Raw genomic sequence first — 13,814 nt, 5'->3', positions numbered from 1 at the left:
ATGTCCCAATTTGTGCAGTTTATTTTCTAAACTCAAGTGTAGAACTTTACTTTTATTGCTATTAATTTCTATAGCTCTCCTTTAGAGACTAACTTGCAGGATGAATATGAATAAATTTTTAAAAATCTGTACATTTTGGTTCTTGCTGTACAATTAATTCCAAAGTCACTCAACTCTTTTTAATACACATCTCTCCATCTTGTCCTCAAGGAAAGAAAGACACTTTGTCAAGTTCTTTGCCAAAATACATATATGCCCATGACATTCTGTTTATCTAGTACTCTATCAAAAATACAAAATCCATATATACAAATTTATAAAAAGAAAGACAAAATATACATAAAACATGTTAACATTCCCCTGATCTAGTCTAGTATCTCTTTCCAAAAGATGAAATGGGGATAATTGTTGTAGGACTCATTCTTAATGAAATTATTTTATTGTGAAGTAATTACTTTTTACTTTTTTAAGGTCTCAAAAACTATCTAAGATCTATTTTAGAATTATAAGTATACTTGATTTCAGGCTTATAAGTTTATAGCATTTTAAATATCTTTTTTCTCACTTTTTGAAGATAGGTATTTTGTTTGTCTGCAATTCAGCGTTACCTCTCCCGTTATCTCTGATCCTTCAAAAGTTACTGTTATTAGTTTACCAATCATATTTATAAGTCTTTTTGTTTGCTTTTATTCAATAACTTGGGAGGTAGATAGTTATTGGTATGCTAATAAATATTTAACAACCAGTTCTCTGAAAAATAAGATATATATATATATACATATATATATATATGTATATATATATGTATATATATATATATATATATATATATATATATATATATGACATACTTTTGAATCTAATTTGCATTATGGACACTTTCTCCATTGCTTTAGCATTCCTGAAACTCTTAACATCCTCCTCAAACTTTTCTTTCATTACTTATAATTGCCTACATTTGATACATAGTTTTTAAAATATTTAATTTGTTTTGATGAGTTCTCTGTACAGACATCTCAGCCTCTTTCTATGTACTTTTCCTCTTTTGCTCCTCAGTGAAGTTAATTCAGACTGAATCACTAGAATTTTGTTCTTGAGAGCCTCTTATTCCTTTTAAAGGAAAAGCTTTTATAAACTCAGGCTGAAGGATCCTATCTATTCCAACTTGAATTCTCTGAAATTGCTCCCCTAAAATCTAGGAAGCATATTAAACTATTATGACATTGACATCCAAATAATATGCTAAGATTTACAAAGCATTTTACATACATGTAATCCTTATAATAATTTTATGAGTTAAGAACTTCAATTATTATCTTATAGTAGATAAAAATGAGTCAGAGAGGATAAACTTACACAGTATCAGTGACCCATTTTGGACTCAGATATTCCTGAGTCATGAGTTTAGAACTCAAATTATTGTATCTCATGCTTCCTACCTACATTATAATCAGTGTTTATGTTTTATTTATGACATACACAGAATGACCCTTTTATCCCAAAGTTCCTGTCATTTCTACTTACTGAATGGAATCAAGTCCAGAATAGTTCTACCTTTCATCTATATGTCTATGAACATGAAATTTGAAAAGAAAATCATCTTATGAAAGAACTGTGATAGAGATCACAGCAGGTGGCCTTTTTAGGTCCTTTAAAATATTAAGGTCACTTGGATTAAAAAAACTAAACACATCAGTTCTTTTTTTTCTCTTCCATTTAGCTTTTATTCAAATTCCTTTTTCTGGGATAGGACATAGACAGGAAGAGGAAGATTCCAAATATATTTTTCCCAAAAATATACTTTACCTATGGTTCAAGATGGGCAACAGAAGGAAGTAGAGGTCACCAGAAGACGAAGAGATGTGCGTGTGCGCGCGCGTGTGTGTGTGTGTGTGTGTGTGTGTGTGTGTGTGTGTGTGTGTGTGTTTAGAAGGGGAGACATCAGATATATAAAAGGTCAACTAAAACAAATAGTAAAAACCTATTGCCAACCTAGTAGTACAAGGTGCCATAATTTGTTTTTCTTCCTTGTCAAAAGCTCTAAAGGGATCAGCACCATCCTGACTTCTTTGTATCTAAACGAAATGCATTCTTGCTAAACACATTCATTATGATAATTTAATATTCATCAGGAGATTGATTTCAGAAAAACTTTCTAGATAAAGCTTGGAAATTAGGATTTCAAAGCAGAAGAAAAGCATATTACTTTTATTGGTGAACTTTCCCAAACACCAAGTTTGATTTACTTCTCCTAGGGAAAAAAAACTGGATGGGATGGAAGAGACAACAGAGAACACCTATTATAATCCAATCTTCCAATATGAATATTGTCAAAAAATATCTTCAGCAAATGGCTACCCCAAGCCTTCATGTGATACATTTCAATAATGGAGAACTCACTACTTCACTTCTTGAGGTGGCTCATTCTATTTTTGGACAACTGCATTTGTCATTTTGAGCTGAAAGCCACTTCTCTGTTACCATCTATCCATTACTCCTCGTTGTGCCAGGCAGAATACACCCTGTTCCCCATGTATCTGTTTAAATGTTTTAAAACTACCCTCTTCTCCTTTCCTCTTTCCCCAGTTTAATCATTTTCATTCTTCTAACTAATCATCATATGACATAGTTTCAAGTCTCTTCACCAATAGAGTTGCCCCTCCTCTGGGCTTTTTCAATTTGCCAATGTGCCTCATAAAATGTGGTACTTGAAACAAGACTTTGCATATAGCTTAACCAGAAGAAAAATAAATGGGAATATTAACTTCCCCATTCTGTACACTATACTAATATTAACACATGTTTATTTATGAATGGGAAGCAACAATGGTAGAGTTAATGAATATGCAAAAATAATAACTTGCATTTATATAATGATCAATTATCTTATTCTCTATGAGGTAAATATGAAGGAGGAAATAAAATATGAAGAGAGGTTGTTCCTTATTTAGGGCCACACAGAATATGGCAGAGCCAGATTTTTAAGCCCAAGTCACTTTGAATTCTAGTGCGATATCCTTTTCATTGGCCCAGTGGACAGTTTGTTATGAATTAGAAAAATAATGGAAGACAAGAGTAGAAAGATAAACTAGAACTACATCATGGAAATTTTTGAGTAGGAACTCAGCCATCCCATGCTACATATTTAGAAATTGGAGTAAAGAGGAGAGAAAGACTAGAGCCTCCATCAGAATATCAATTATAAACACCCTTGACTTAAGATTATTGTCAACAGGATGCTAGTAGAGATCTACAAGGTAGGGGCTATACTAAATCTAAGTTGCCCCAAAATTTCTTTCCAGAGTCCTCCTTAATCAGCTGATCCTTCTAGCTTCAGAATGGATCAATGTAGTTTTAGAAAGGAGCAAAGAACAGTTGGCATGGTGTCTGTTGCCTGACAACTCCAGGAGAAATGCCAGCAGCAGAACAGAAGTCTGTACACAATGTTTGTTGACTTGACCAAGTCTTTGATACTGTCTATTGTAGGACTCATGGAAGAAAATTGGTTGCCTAGAGAAGTTCATTGGTATTGTATGCCAGTTCTACGAAGGCATGTTTCCTTGGGTTCTGATTAATGGGTGATGCTCTCATATTTTCCCAGGCACCAGTGGAATGAAGCAGGGCTGTGTGTTTGCTCTGATACTTTTTAGCATGATGTTTTCTGCAGCAGTCAGACAATTTCAGTGAGAATGAAAACATCAAGGATAGTCACTACACTAATGGTGAACTACTTAACTTGAAAAGGCTACAAGCCACAATTAAAGTGGAGAGAGATTTGGTGGACAACTTTTTGTTTGTTTTGTATACTTGATGCATCCTCTGAAGCTGAGATAAAACACTGTATGGCTCAATTCTTTGCTGCTTGTGTTAATTTGGGCCTGACAATCACCACCAGGAAGACTGAAGTTTTCTCACTGCCTAATTGTGAAACCATTGTATATGGCAAATGGAGAAATTTTGAATTTTGAATGATAAGTTTACTTAGTTTGGCAGAGTTGTACACATGGATGATGAGGTCGAGGAACAAATTTCCATAACAAGTTTAGTATTTGAGAAAGATGTGAGGAAAAAAGAGGCTGCCTACCAAACTCAAGGTCTACAAAGCCATTGTGTGAACCTCATTGTTGTATGCTTTTGAAACCTAGATAGTCTAGTAGTTCCATGTCAGAAAACTGAACCACTTCCAGTTCATTTTTTTAAGAAAGATTGTGAAGATTTCCTGGCAAGAAAAGACACTGGACATGGAGAGTTCTTTCTCAAGTTGAACTGCAGAAAGTGCAACTTTGATGTGCCGATCTATGCTTGCCCAAAAGACTATTTTAAGGAGAACTCTCACAAGGCAAGCTCTTACATGAAAGTCAGGGGAAAATGGTATAAGGACACTCTCCAGGTCTCTGTGAAGAACTTTGTAATCAATTATGAGACATGGGAGACACTGTCACAGGAGCTCTCACCATGACATGTCCACATCAAAGAAGGTGCTCTGCAAACTAATAAAGCAAAATTATATTGGTACAAAGGAAATGTGATGTCTGCAAATCTAGAGACAGTTCCAACACAAATGTTCAAGTGGACTATTTGTGCCCAACCTGAGATAGAATCTTCTGAGCTTATTTTAAATTGATAAGCTATGGTTGAACACACTATTTCTTTAGTCTAGAGCTTGCTCTTTATTATCAAGCTTTGTTGCTGGTTAGTCATTTTCAGTCATTTCTAATTTTTTGTGGCCTCCATTTGGGGTTTTCTTGTCAGAGATACTGAAGTATTTTGCCATTTCCTTCTCCAGCTTCTCCAGCTCTATGGCAAATAGAATTTAAATCATATTTATTAAGAATGTGCTGAGTTTCTCCAGTCATTGGATTTATATCCTCTAATATGATTCATATCATAGTACCTGGCATAGAGTAAGTTCTTAATAAGTATTTCACTGATTGATAACCTTATTGATTAGTAATCTGTTTAAAGTTTCTAGCTATCATGGAATCAATTAGCTCATATTTCACTAGGTCTTTGCCCATTTTTTCCAGCTCAATATGAAAAAGGTCTCATATCAAGAATTCATTTCATTTGGTCAGTAGGAATTAAATCTTCGACTTTCTTCCAAAATATTTAAATGTGCTATTTTTAATATGTTCTACTTCCCACCCAGCCTTCTCACTGTTCTCTCTCCAATTCACAAACCTTTTTAAAAGCCCTACTATTTTTGGAATATTTCAATAGGATAACTAGTTGGGTTTTTTTTGGCCAAATATTCCCCATCTCTCCTCAACAAATCTTTTGTGCTTCTTGAAACTATATGTACCCCAGTTTGGGAAATACTGATTATAATGATGATGATAGTAATAAAAGCTAACATTTATATAGTGTTTACTGCACCAAATATTATGCTAAGAGCTTTTATTATCTTTTATAGTTATCTCATTTGATCTTTACCATAACCATAGGAAGTAGGCACTATTATCACTCCCATTTTTCAATTGAGTAAACTGAGGCAAACAGATGTTAAGTGGCTGCCCAGGGTCACTTAGCTAATAAATGTTTAAGGATTTGAATTCAGGAATATGCTGACTCCAGCCCAGTGTTCTATCTGCTGTACTACCTACATGTTCTATTTTTCTGTTGTTCTGTAGTACTAGCAGCCACAACAGCAATTTTCAACCCCGATCCTAGTTCGTTCCTCCTGGGCCAACTAAAACAACTTTTGTTCATCTTCCACATGATTACTGTTCAAATATTTGAAGGTAATTATCATGTTCACCATGTCTTATCTTTTCTGAACTAAATATCCCTAGTTTAGTTTCTGAACTAAATATTCTGCTTCTCTAACAGCATGATCTTGAGGCCCTTTTCCATCCTGGCTTCCTTCTTCTAGATGCTCTTTATCTTGTCAAGAGCCCTTCCTAAAATATGATGTCTGAAATTGAGTGCAATATTCTAGATTTGATCAGGTGAGAGTCAAACTAGAATAATCTCTTCCCCATTCTGAGAAAAAGTCCCTTTTCTGCAGTCTAAGATTGTTTTTATTTGCTTTGTCTGGGCTACCATATCATGTTGAGCTTGTGTTGTAGTTATTAATTTCCTTTCAATTCAGGGGTCTTATGAAGAGACAGTTAAATGAGTTGGAGAAACAAAACTAGTGCTTAAGATGCCTACAGTTGAGTATTAGTGGTGAGGTGACCATTCAGTCAGTGAGTAAACATACAAAGTATACAAAGGCCCATATCACATGGCAGAATAACTAGGATGCTATAATAGAGAAACAAAGTGATATAGAGATTATGATCCAAAATAATCAGCATGTGCTCAAGGGTCACAGGAAAAACTTTATGAAGGGAAATGGCATAGGAGCTAGCATTCTACAAGTAGTGAGGAGGGAGAATATTATCGACAGAATAGAGCAAATAATGGAGATGGGAATGCCTAGGGGAATATATTTAAAGAGCTATTTAACAAGGGTATAAATTATTCATAGAAGGAAGAATGGTAGTCAGGACTAGAAAGATAAGTTGGAGTCATAAATTATGGAGGGTCTTGAACATCATGCCAAGGAGTTTGGAGCATATACATTAGGCATTGAATTTGTGTAAGTTTATCTTTGTTTTATGCTTTATCTGATTTTACCACTGAACATCACACTAAGGTGTGACATAAAATAATGAAGCATAAAATAATGGCATATTTGTGGCCCAGGTTCATTATTTTTAGTCATGCCACATATTGCCAGCTTTTGTCATAGATTTGTGTTGACAACTTACTTTTAAAAATCAGAGGAAACATTAGCCATAGGACTGTGGTTTTGAGAGCATTTTACACTCAATGCCTACAATAGCTTTACAGTTGATCCTGTCCCAGTAAACCTTCCATTTTTCTGCTTCCAAGTTAAATCAATAGCAGGTCTTTCATTTTCCTCTATTCTTCCCTACTGCTAACACTTCATGCCATATACCTTAAGCGTTATCTGGCTTAATAGAGGTGTTTGTTGGCAATTGTCAAAGCTCTTATGAATGACATAAAAGATAATACTTGAATTTAGCCAATTAAAATTTTGTCAGTGCTGCCTGTTGGGGATAGCAGTCACTACACTAGAATCAAGAACCTTATTACCAATGCTTATGTTTTGAATTTGTTATTGTTGTTCACAACTTGGATTGTGAAATGCCTGTGAATCAGTAAACCAATATGCCTTCTATTTATTTTAAAATGCCAGGGCAGATGGGACACTGAAAGGATAAATTGGAAATTAGTTCTACAAATAGGAAATAGAATAACAGAAAGCTATGGGACTGAAGTTTTCATGTTACTTCCCTTGGGTACTTGTTGTTGAGTCATTACCCAATGGACCATAGCACACCTGGCCTTTCTAACTTCTACTATCACCCAAAATCTGTCCAAGATGCTTCTATGACACTATGTTCATCTTGTCTTCTGCTGTCCCCTTTTCCCTTTTCTTCAATCTTTCCCAAATCAAGGTCTTTCCCACCTAAATCTGACTTCACTAAGTAACCAGAGATTTGTGGTGGCAAAACACTTAAGATGTATCATTTCTGGAATCTTTTTCTATTAATTGGAAGAAATATAGGAGCTTAATTCAGAAGGTACTAAAATTTTTGAATCACCAACGTATCATTTGTACTAATTTATAATAACAATAGCTAGTATTTACATAGTTATCATCTTATTTTTTTGCAGCTTTAAAGTCTTCAAAGCACTTTATAAATATTATATTATTTGATCCTCAAAACAACCTGGGAGATAGGTACTATTGCAATTCCCATTTTACAAGTGAAAAAACTTGAGTCAGACAGACTCAAATGATTTGCTTAGGATTACACAGATATATGTGAAGTGAGTTATTCCTTACACCATATCTAGAAATTCGTACATTGCACCACTTCATTGCCTAGCTAATAGCTTTAATTAGTAACTTAAATGCCTTTGATATAGAAATTCTAACATTCCTACAGTAGGGCTTGAGGTAACAAAAAGAACTAAACTATGATCCAACTTGAATATTTTTCTCCTTTCTCCTCAGAAATCACATGTCAGTTAGGTTTTTTTTATTATTATTATAGCTTTTTATTTACAAGATATATGAATGGGTAATTTTACAACAACTGCCAAGCCTTTTGTTCCAATTTTTCCCCTCCTTCCTCCTACCCCCCTCCCCAGATGGCAGGTTGACCAATACATGTTACATATGTTAAAGTATAAATTAAATATAATATATGTATACATGTCAGTTTTGAAGAAGAAAAAAAATCAAAGAAGAGGGAAGAGAAGGTTGAGAAAAAACACCACTCAGATTTCTGGGAGCTGAATAAAGACATTACAAGAAAAACCAAAGTGATTCTCTCTCTCTCTCTCTCTTGATCACATCATATCTTAACTTTGGAACAAAAATTATTTCATTAATGAATTATGCAGCACGGTTATCAAAAGACAGACAAAATAGGAAAAAAATAATGAGAAATCATTCCATTATTGACAGTTCCTCAAAGAGGGTGAAAGTGACATACAGAGGAAAAAGAGTGAGCTTGAAATCAGAAAACCTGAGTTTAAGACAAAGCTCTAGGGGCAGCAAGCTGGCAGAGTAGATAGAGCACTGGCCCTGGAGTCAGGAAGACCTGGGTTAAAATCCAGCCTCAGACAATTAATACTTCCCAGCTGTGTAATCCTGGGCAAATCATTCAGCCCTAACTGCCTCATAGTATTAAAAAAAAAGACACAGTTTACAGGAAACACACCTGAAACAGGATGAGACATTCAAACTAAAAGTAAAAGGGTGGAGCAGAATCTATTATGCTTCAGGCAAAACCAAAAAAGCAGGAGTAGCCATCCTCATCTCAGATCAAGCAAAAACAAAAATTGATCTAATTAAAAGAGATAAGGAAGGGCATTATATCCTGCTAAAGGGAAGCATCAATAGTGAAGCCGTATCAATATTAAACATGTATGCACCAAGTGGTGCAGCATCTAAATTCTTAAAAGAGAAATTAAGAGAGCTGCAAGAGGAAATAGATAGCAAAACTATAATAGCGGGAGATCTCAACCTTGCACTATCAGAATTAGATAAATCAAACCACAAAATAAATAAGAAAGAAGTCAAAGAGGTAAATAGAATACTAGAAAAGTTTGATATGATAGATCTTTGGCGAAAGCTAAATGGAGACAGAAAGGAATATACTTTCTTCTCAGCAGTTCATGGAACCTATACAAAAATTGATCATATACTAGGGCATAAAAACCTCAAAATCAAATGCAGTAAGGCAGAAATAGTAAATGCATCCTTTTCAGACCATAATGCAATCAAAATAACATTTAATAAAAAGCCAGGGGAAAATAGACCAAAAAATAATTGGAAACTAAATAATCTTATACTAAAGAATGATTGGGTAAAACAGCAAATCATAGACATAATTAATAACTTCACCCAAGAAAATGACAATAATGAGACATCATACCAAAATGTGTGGGATACAGCCAAAGCAGTAATTAGGGGAAGTTTTATATCTCTACAGGCCTACTTGCATAAAATAGAGAAAGAGAGGGCCAACGAATTGGGCTTACAACTAAAATTGCTAGAAAAGGAACAAATTAAAAACCCCCAGACAAACACAAAACTTGAAATTCAAAAAATAAAAGGTGAGATCAATAAAATTGAAAGTAAAAAAACTATTGAATTAATTAATAAAACTAAGAGTTGGTTTTATGAAAAAACCAACACAATAGACAAACCCTTAGTAAACCTGATTAAACAAAGGAAAGAGAAAAAGCAAATTGATAGTCTTGAAAATGAAAAGGGTGAACTCACCACTAATGAAGAGGAAATTAGAACAATAGTTAGGAGCTACTTTGCTCAACTTTATGCCGATAAATTTGATAACTTAAATGAAATGGAAGAATACCTTCAAAAATATAGCTTGCCCAGATTAACAGAGGAAGAAGTAAGTAGTCTAAATAGTCCCATCTCAGAAAAAGAAATAGACCAAGCTATTAACCAACTTCCTAAGAAAAAGTCCCCAGGACCAGATGGATTTACAGGTGAATTCTACCAAACATTTAAAGAACAACTAACTCCAATGCTATGTAAACTATTTGAAAAAATAGGGATTGAAGGAGTCCTACCAAATTCCTTCTATGACACAGACATGGTACTGATACTTAAACCAGGTAGATCGAAAACTGAGAAAGAAAACTATAGACCAATTTCCTTAATGAATATTGATGCTAAAATCTTAAATAAGATATTAGCAAATAGACTTCAGAAAATCATCCCCAGGATAATACACTATGACCAAGTGGGATTTATACCAGGAATGCAGGGCTGGTTTAATATTAGGAAAACTATTAGTATAATTGACCATATTAATAATCAAATTAATAAAAACCATATGATCATCTCAATAGATGCAGAAAAGGCATTTGATAAAATCCAACATCCATTCCTACTAAAAACGCTTGAGAGTATTGGAATAAATGGACTATTCCTTAAAATAATAAGGAGCATATATTTAAAACCTTCAGTAAACATCATATGTAATGGTGATAAACTAGAACCTTTCCCTGTTAGATCAGGAGTGAAACAAGGTTGCCCACTATCACCATTACTATTCAATATAGTACTAGAAACTCTAGCCTTGGCAATAAGAGCCGAGAAAGAGATCCAAGGAATTAGAGTAGGAAATGAAGAAATCAAATTGTCACTTTTCGCAGATGACATGATGGTATACTTAGAGAACCCCAAAGACTCTGCTAAAAAGCTATTAGAAATAATTCAGAATTTTAGCAAAGTCGCAGGATACAAAATAAATCCACATAAATCCTCAGGATTTTTATACATTACCAACACAATCCAACAGCAAGAGATACAAAGAGAAATTCCATTCAAAATAACAGTCGATAGTATCAAATATTTGGGAATATATCTACCAAAGGAGAGTCAGGAATTATATGAGCAAAATTACAAAACACTTGCCACAAAAATAAAGTCAGATTTAAATAATTGGAAAGACATTCAATGTTCTTGGATAGGCCGAGCGAATATAATAAAGATGACAATACTCCCCAAACTAATCTATTTATTTAGTGCTATACCAATCAGACTCCCAAGAAAATATTTTAATGACCTAGAAAAAATAACAACAAAATTCATATGGAAGAATAAAAGGTCGAGAATTGCAAGGGAACTAATGAAAAAAAAGTCAGAGGAAGGTGGTCTAAGTGTACCTGATTTAAAGCTATATTATAAAGCAACAGTCACCAAAACCATTTGGTATTGGCTAAGAAATAGACTAGTTGATCAGTGGCATAGGTTAGGTTCACAGGACAAGATAGTGAATAAAAATAGCAATCTAATCTTTGACAAACCCAAAGATCCCAAATTTTGGGATAAGAATTCATTATTTGACAAAAACTGCTGGGAAAACTGGAAATTAGTATGGCAGAAACTAGGCATGGACCCACATTTAACACCACATACTAAGATTAGATCAAAATGGGTCCAAGATTTAGGCATAAAGAACGAAATCATAAATAAATTGGAGGAACATGGGATGGTTTACCTCTCAGACTTGTGGAGGAGGAAGGAGTTTGTGTCCAAGGGAGAACTAGAGACCATTATTGATCACAAAATAGAACATTTTGATTACACCAAATTAAAAAGTTTCTGCACAAACAAAACTAATGCAAACAAGATTAGAAGGGAAGTAACAAATTGGGAAAAAATTTTTACAGTTAAAGGTTCTGATAAAGGCCTCATCTCCAAAATATACAGAGAATTGACTTTAATCTATAAGAAATCAAGCCATTCTCCAATTGATAAATGGTCAAAGGATATGAACAGACAATTTTCAGATGATGAAATTAAAACTATTTCCACTCATATGAAAGAGTGTTCCAAATCACTATTGATCAGAGAAATGCAAATTAAGACAACTCTGAGGTATCATTACACACCTGTCAGATTGGCTAAGATGACAGGAACAAATAACGATGAATGTTGGAGGGGCTGTGGGAAAACTGGGACACTGATGCATTGTTGGTGGAGTTGTGAAAGAATCCAACCATTCTGGAGAGCAATCTGGAATTATGCCCAAAAAGTTATCAAAATGTGCATACCCTTTGACCCAGCCATACTACTACTGGGCTTATACCCCAAGGAACTACTAGAGAAGGGAAAGGGTCCTGTATGTGCCAAAATGTTTGTGGCAGCCCTTTTCATAGTGGCTAGAAGCTGGAAGATGAATGGATGTCCATCAATTGGAGAATGGTTGGGTAAACTATGGTATATGAATGTTATGGAATATTATTGTTCTATAAGAAATGACCAACAGGAGAAATATAGAGAGGCTTGGAGAGACTTACATCAACTGATGCTGAGTGAAACGAGCAGAACCAGAAGATCATTATACACTTCAACAATGATACTGTACGAGGATGTATGCTGATGGAAGTGGATTTCTTCAACATAGAGAAGAGCTAATCCAATTCCAATTGATTAATGATGGAAAGAACCAGCTACATCCAGAAAAGGAACAATGGGAAATGAATGTAAACTGTTATTTTTACCTTCTGAATCCAATTCTTCCTGGGCAACAAAAAATTCGGTTCTACACACATATATTGTATCTAAATTATACTGTAATATATTTAACATATATAAGACTGCTTGCCATCTGGGGGAGGGGTTTGGGGGAGGAAGGGAAAAAATCTGAATAGAAGTAAGTGCAAGGGATAATGTTGTAAAAAATTACCCATGCATATGTACTGTCAAAAAATGTTATAATTATAAAATAAAATAAAAATAAATTAAAAAAAAAAATAAGAACAGAGAAAAAAAAAAAAAAAAAGACACAGCTCTGCACTGCAACAGCCTGTCTCTAAAGTATGGAAAATATTACACATATTCCATACCTCACAAAGGTGTTGTGAGGCTAAAACTTTGTAAACTGTAAATTGCTATATAAATGTGAGCTGAATTTATTTGTTAAGTGAACATATGGCAGACACATACTAAATGTTGAGAAGGATTCAGAAGTGTGGGATATTGAACTTCATGCCTCATTCTGTGTTTATAGCAAGTTGATAGAAAGGAGTTCTGTGGTCAATTTGATAAATTTATGGAGAGATGAGCAACTTCCTCCCATGGAAGAATTGGTATAGCTCTTGGTAATTCTTGGAGGCGAGTCTTGGTAATTAGAGATGAACTGAATAGTTCAAACTCCTTTGGGATGGCATTATGAAATTAGCTGTACTTTGTGCTGGTCTAAAAAGGGAGCCTTCATTGAAGACAATCTCTTTTTCTCCATTTCACTTTGTCTCAAAACAGACCCTAGTCATGTCTGCCTTCAGAAACTCTTGAGCTTTCTAAGGAAATGGTCCCCATATTTGGTGCTTTCAAGAACATTCTTCATTATTCAAGAAAAAAACCTAGACATGGAGGTGCTTCTCACAAGATTTCCCAGGAAAATACTAGAAATTTTAGTATTTGATACCCTTTACTCTTCTCAAAAACTGCCCTTGGTTTCTGAATGTGAGCAGTCAAGCTAACAGAAGCATTAAACAAAGAAAATTTTTGTTCACATACAACAACCCCTCTGGATTCACTCCTCCAATTTGCTGTGGCAGGTTGAGTCTCTAGAGGAATAAGGTTACCTCAGATTTAGGGGTGGCCCAGAGGTTGCCATCTTCTTGTTACTATAGCTCACAAACTCCCATTAGTCTGCTTCCCCTTAACAATCAGTCAATAGATCAATTACTTATTGGGTTATTTTTGGTTTTTGTTTCATAAAAAAAGTAGTCATTTATTCAAATCA

This window comes from Sminthopsis crassicaudata, chromosome 1 (genome assembly GCF_048593235.1).
Source record: "Sminthopsis crassicaudata isolate SCR6 chromosome 1, ASM4859323v1, whole genome shotgun sequence".
In the NCBI taxonomy this organism is placed as follows: Eukaryota; Metazoa; Chordata; class Mammalia; order Dasyuromorphia; family Dasyuridae; genus Sminthopsis; species Sminthopsis crassicaudata.
This window is presented reverse-complemented; position numbering follows the sequence as displayed.